Below are 6,402 nucleotides of genomic sequence, written 5' to 3'. Positions count from 1 at the left end.
GTGCAAAACTAAGACACAAACACACCATTAGCCTAGGACTACATGGGGTCAGGATCATCAGTATCACTGTCCCTCACCTGCACGTCCTATCTCACTGGAAGGCCTTGAGGGGCAGTTAACGCCCACGGAGCTGTCATTGCAGAGGACAACAATGTCTTCTTCTGGAACACCCCCTGAAGGACCTGCCTGGGCCTCTTCTGAAGGAGATGTCACTCTTTTCAGAAATATGTCCTTGGTGATTTGCTTGGTTTGGTTTCTTATTTTCATCCTAGATTTGCTTGTAAGCAGATAATGAACAGAAATGAACATTCCTCTCTATTCATGAAACCTAATGGTTTTCAAACTTTTGAAGGAGGCTCTTGGTCTGCCAAAGCTTCTGCTAAACCCTCCACTGTGAATTTTTTTGCGGGTCCTTCTTCTTCTGCAGTTGCCTCTTCTTCAGCCATACATTCCTGTTTCAGTTCCAACAATTCCTCCCTCGTCAGTTCCTCAGGAACCACCTCCAGGAGCTCCTCAGTGTCACCCCTACCCACATCCAGATTAGAGTTGTTTGCCATCTCAATCACAGCCTTGTTGATTTTTGCAACCTCCTCATCCTTGGCAAATCCATTGAAGCCACGGATGGACCTCCTGAGTCTTCAGCTATACATTCCTGTTTCAGTTCCAACAATTCCTCCCTCGTCAGTTCCTCAGGAACCACCTCCAGGAGCTCCTCAATGTCACCCCTACCCACATCCAGATTAGAGTTGTTTGCCATCTCAATCACAGCCTTGTTGATTTTTGCAACCTCTTCATCCTTGGCAAATCCACTGAAGTCACGGATGGACCTCCTGTGTTCTTCCAGATGCCATTCATACTCGCCTTGATGACATCACCCCAAGCCCAAGCAAGGCTCTTGATGCAGTCATAGGTGTTGTAATCTTTACAGAATTGCATCAATGTCTTCTCAGTGTCTTCCCAGGTTGCAGAAATAGCCTGGTCCTCCTCAGGCAGTAGATCTCAAAAGCTGCTATATAATTCCTTGATCTACCAGGTGAATCAAAGAGATGGTGTTTGGAGGAAGAAACGCCACTTTGATATTGGGATGAAGATCACCAGTAAAAGGAGAATATCTGGGAACATTAACAAAAATAAGCAAAATCTTGAAAACTATATTATTTTCCAAAAAGAACTTCTTCACGTACTTCGAATCTAGTATATATACCCTAGTACACTCATGAAGGTGAAGCATTTAGCACACGCCTGCCAAACAGGAAGCGCTCCATAACAGGTGAATCGTTGTCATTGTTTGGTCATAGGAGTTGGGGGGAAACTACAGATGGGGTGGTTTGGAAGGTTTCTCTAAGGATGGGACGCTTGTGTTGAGAACCAAAGAACAGGAAGGAAAGGAGCGGGGGTCAGAAAGACCCTCCTTTAGGCAAGTTTGGTGTGTTCAAGGTTCTTGCAGGGGGGAGGGGGAGGTGGAACAAGGCTGGGTACAGAGAGAACCAAGAGCCGGGTCACAGGTCCTTGAAGACCCTGCATTTTATCTAAAGAGCAAAGGGAAGCCCAGGAGCAGCATCACCAACTGGGCCGCGAGGAAAGACCAGCTGGGCGACTGAGAGTTGAAAGAGACTGGAAGAGAAGCGGAAGTGGACGCGAGCAGTCAGGGCAGCCCAGCAACGAGACGGCAGGGACTTCGTCCAAGGTCAGAGAAGGGATCTGGGATATACCCAGAGGAAGAATTAACAGGGCAGGCCGAGGGCCAGGAGGATATGGAAATGGGGTAAACCGTGTCACGTTTATCAAGACGAATGTGTACAGAAGGAAAAAAACCCCACTTTTGGCACTGAACATGACTGGGATATGAGCCTAGAAGGCGGAGGGGAGATCAGGGGTGGACGTGCACTTGGGGGACGCCAGCATGTGGCTGGTACCTAAGCTTTGGGAAGAGACTATACGGAGAGACGCAGGCTGGGCGCCCACAGAGCAGCGTGTCGCAGACACTGCAGACAGGAATGACAGGCTTAAAATGACTACTTCGCAGGGTGGGGCCTGGGGACAGTATATTTTTAAAAGCTCTCTGGGTGCATCAGGGTTGATTAAGAAACTCAGAAGAAGAAGAGGAAATACTGGTGAAAGAGGCTGGAAGGACTGGCCAGAGAGACAGGAGGGAAATCCAGGAGCGAGCGGGGTGAGCTTCTAGAAGGGAGTGGTCACGATGTCAACTCTGCTCCGGGGACACGGAGGACGAGGAGAGGAAGGGACGTCAGGTATAAGCAGGCGGGGAGGGTGGGGTTCCGCCCGCACTTGCACGCATTAGACCCCCATGCCCGATGCTCTGTGTCCTCGTGCCTTGTCCTGGCAGAGTCCCCTCTCCTGTGACAAGTTCTGTGTGAGTAAACTGTAGCACTCAGGCTCATTCAGACCTCATGACACCTGAGACTGCACACACGCGTGAATGACCAAGGGCGGAAGTGGGGGATGATTTCTACCGCAGCCTCCACCCCACAGGCACAACTGTAGAGTGCTGGGGGCAGGAGCGGGGAGCCCTAACACACTCCCTGGCCTCGTGCGAGCCACCTGCATGAGCTAGGACGGCCGCTTCACCCCAGGCCTCTGACGCCCCATTCGCACGATTATGGTTGGACTTGATTCATGGGCTTTAAATTTTTTGTTTAAATTTTTAAAAATGAACATGGTAGAAGGAGCTGGTTAATATGCAGATTCCCAGACGAAGGTCTCGAGAGCTTCCTGCGTCGACCAAACCCAGTGCAAAGTCCCTAGTTAGGTCATGAAAGCAAATCAGTCAGCCAGATGGTTTTACTGCCTCAGCCAGAGAATCTCAGCTGGAATTCAAACAAACCAAGTTCACGAAAGATAACAGGTACACACCAGGCACCCTATAAATACTTGGCTGATGTATTATGGTAAAAGCAAACAAGGCAATGATGTCTCAAAACTCTTATCTGCTTCGTAATCTCTTCTTAAGAAAAAGATCATTCCAGGTAGACTCAGAGGTGAAGCGTGCAGCAGGTCCTATGCACTGGAGACCCAGAGAGCTTTCTTTTTCTGACCAGTGCTGCTTAACTGAACAGTTACACAGGCTGGACCCTGGAAAGGAAGAACCAGAAGGAGCCAGAGCTACTTGCGCACCGACACAGCAACCTCCATGTCTGGTGTCTGCTGAGTGTTACGTGACTAGAAAGGTCTGTAGTCATCTTCACCTGAGACCTACAGACAACGGGCTGGAGGCAAAAATCACAGGAAAGAAATTAAGCTACACCAGGCTGAGTTTTACTTGAGACAGTGGCTTTGAGGAAAAAAAAAAAGAATTTTGAACATGTTGGACTTGTGTTATATAAAAAAATAAGTTATTGACATATTCTGAACCCAAGGGTGTTTTTTTCCTCCCGTTTTTACCAAATGAGCTTTATTCTTAAACTAGATTTTTTTCCCCCTCATTTGGCTACTTTGAGAGAGTGGTTAAGATATGGAGTCAAACCAGACAACCTAGGTTTGAAACTCAGCATCCCACCTTGCTAGCTATGTGACTTTGGGCAAGCTTAATTTCCTGAGTCTCAGTGTCATCTGTAGAATGAGGATAACGAGACTATTTAAATCAGAAGTCACTGTCAAAATTAAACGAGAGATGCGTGAAGCATTAAAAACAGCACCTAGCACAGAGTAAGCAATAGATGCTGCTTATTTTTCCTTCCTGTTGGACCGTTTAATCCTAACTGGCCCATCTTTATGGGTACATTTGCTTTGTGGGTCATTTTCATTTTCTGTGTGTCTCAGACTTATCCACCTGATGATGAAAGTGTTGAAATTTTTCTGAAATGCTCATTCTACCATTTGGTAAAGGGGGATGCCCAGAGCTGTCTTGCCACTTGTCAGCAAGCCAGGTGAGGGGCAAAGCATCGTTTCTCCACTCTGGGGGGTGACACGTAGGAATGCGAGTTGAGTACTACCCCAGCTCTGATCTGTGTATAAACAGTATGGATGACCCGTTCATCCATTGGTCCTCCCATGGGGGCATATCAGAACACCCTGGAACACTGCTAATCCCCACTCCCACTCACAACAGAGAACCACTGTCTGAGTCGATGCAGAAAATAAATCTAAAACGAATGAGGGGTTATTCTGTCTTCTCAAACACCTCACAACGATTTAACACACCAGTGAGGCACAGCGTTGAGTCACAGCATCTCTAGGGTTACACACATGTAAACAAACAAATGAAACCACATACAGAGCAGGGCTCCTAACCTGTGCCTTCTACTGACCCCTCAGCCAGTTTGGCAAGGTTCAAAGTCCTTTAAGAAGACATAAAATAAAGTACAAAGAACTATAAAAGAAACCAACTGTATTATAATGCGGTTACTAAAACTTAGAAGTTTGTGACGTATATGTGCTTCTTTATCAACGCCTTATGTAACAAATCTATCGCACATTTAATAACGAATGTGATTTCAAAGCAATGTTGACTGAAGGTGATATTTCAATCATGATATGAAAATATCTACGATTTCTACTGGTGACGAAGTCACAGGTCCTGCTAATACCACTGTGATTTGTTTTCTATGTTTTCACAATAAAAAGAAATGCTGCATTTCAGTTAGAAGTTAATGAAAATAAAGATGCACTTTTTTTTTTTCTGGTACAAGTTCGTAGAATCGCCCATTTCTCTCTCCAAACCCTTAGGGGGTCCCAGAACCTCAGTTTGAAAGCCCTGCTCTAGAGGGTGCTGTATTTAAGAGTTAACACCTGATCACTCATTTAATTGCTATTTAGCAAATATCGACTTTGCTCTAAGCGCAGGCACCACAGAGGAAAACATGGAATTACGGGAAGACTTGGAGGCAATCAGGCTCTGAGAACTTCGAGAATCTCTGCTCAATGTTTATTTTGGTTCTTCCGGTTTTATTACAAATTGTGTTATCCACTGCCAAAGCCATGAGAATTTTTTTTCTCTTCAATATATATAAGTGAGAGCAAAACAAACAAGCGAGACATAATATCCGTTCATGTCTACTGCTCAAGGATTTTAGAAGCTGTAGATTGGTGCCATGGGATAAATACTGTGCACCCCCCACACTTCTGTTTCTTTAATAAAACCAGCTCTGCCCAAACTGTAGACATTTTACAGGGGATAAAATGAGGCGATTCATCTAAAAGTTCTCTGAAAAGAGTGAAATACGGCCCCTGAATGGTGTTCCAATCACACTGTGAACATAAGTGATTAATTGGTGTGTATATGAGAAGGGACCCGGGAGCCTCTTGTAGCAGAAATGGCCATGAGGGGCCCTGCAGAATCGTAAGGAAGAGCAAGGAACAAATAGAAATTTCCAGAAAAATAGTTCCGTTGTGAATTCTACCGTGAAGCAGTCTGAAAGAACCAGATATGGAGCCTACCAAGGTGGTTTACTCTGGTTTTCCACACAGTTCACACTGGTCCTTGGCAATTCAGATATCGAGAATAAACAAAAGTCACTTGCAGAGAACTTCCTGTATGCTACGAGACACACCAGAAGTTCTAAAGCTTCAACCTGAACCTTAGTACAAATCTAGCATGCTTCATATTTGCCTTGGTGTGGATTATTCTATTTTTATTCCTATGAAAACTGCTTATCTCTAGCGTTCACAACAGACTATATGGTTTGTGTTAGGTATAAAAATACAGGTCAATTTTTAAAAAATTCCTTTCTAATTAATACCTACTAGGGAAAATGTGAAAACAGCCTCAGATACACTCTAAAGAAGAAACTTGCACTTCTGACTTATTTATTATAACTGATTTCACAAATTCAAGAAAATTGGAGATTAATCTGTAGAGAAAATAATTACAGAAAACTCTACAGATGCATTATAAACTGGTTTCAAACCGAGTCATCTCCAAGTAAAAGCAGGATTGTTGTACTTTTTTAAGGTGACACAATGATACACAGATATGTAAATGACATCATTTTGAAAGTGACATCACTAATTTAGACCAGCCTCAAGTTAACTTGACTTTTAAAGCCAGAGGTGTCAAAACAAAAGAGAAGTGGTCTGTCCTACCCATCTCACAGGGCTGCCATGAACTTCTAAAATTTGTCTACAAAGGCACCTCTTGAACGAACCTCAGAAACATCATTAGTATGAATTTTTAAAAAATCACATCTACAAAATCAGGTTTCACGCCCTTGTCATCACAAACACACTGTAAATGCAAAAACCACCCTGTGTCCTGCTGGCCCTGCCAGGTCTCAGCTCTGCAGCCCTCGGACATGTATGGTTTGCCACTGCGGGGGCAATTTGGAGTCTCCTGAATAACCGGCTTAGTGGGCTTTCACACAGAAATCCTCAGCCTTAGCACACACGTCTGGCTATGTCAGAGAAATACTGAGCGGCCACCTTGTTCCCAATACCTTCGGTTTA

At 44.8% G+C, this 6,402-nt stretch overlaps 1 protein-coding gene across 11 annotated transcripts in view; it reads right to left on the bottom strand.

Moving 5' to 3' along the window:
• TRAK1 (trafficking kinesin protein 1) overlaps positions 1-6,402 on the bottom strand; it is a 165,032-nt gene that overhangs the window by 71,170 nt on the left and 87,460 nt on the right. The window lies entirely within an intron of this gene.

Source organism: Pteropus alecto, unplaced genomic scaffold (genome assembly GCF_000325575.1).
Source record: "Pteropus alecto unplaced genomic scaffold, ASM32557v1 scaffold156, whole genome shotgun sequence".
Classification (NCBI taxonomy): Eukaryota; Metazoa; Chordata; class Mammalia; order Chiroptera; family Pteropodidae; genus Pteropus; species Pteropus alecto.
Note: the sequence above shows the minus strand (reverse complement) of the source record. Positions and strands in the feature narration are given on the sequence as shown.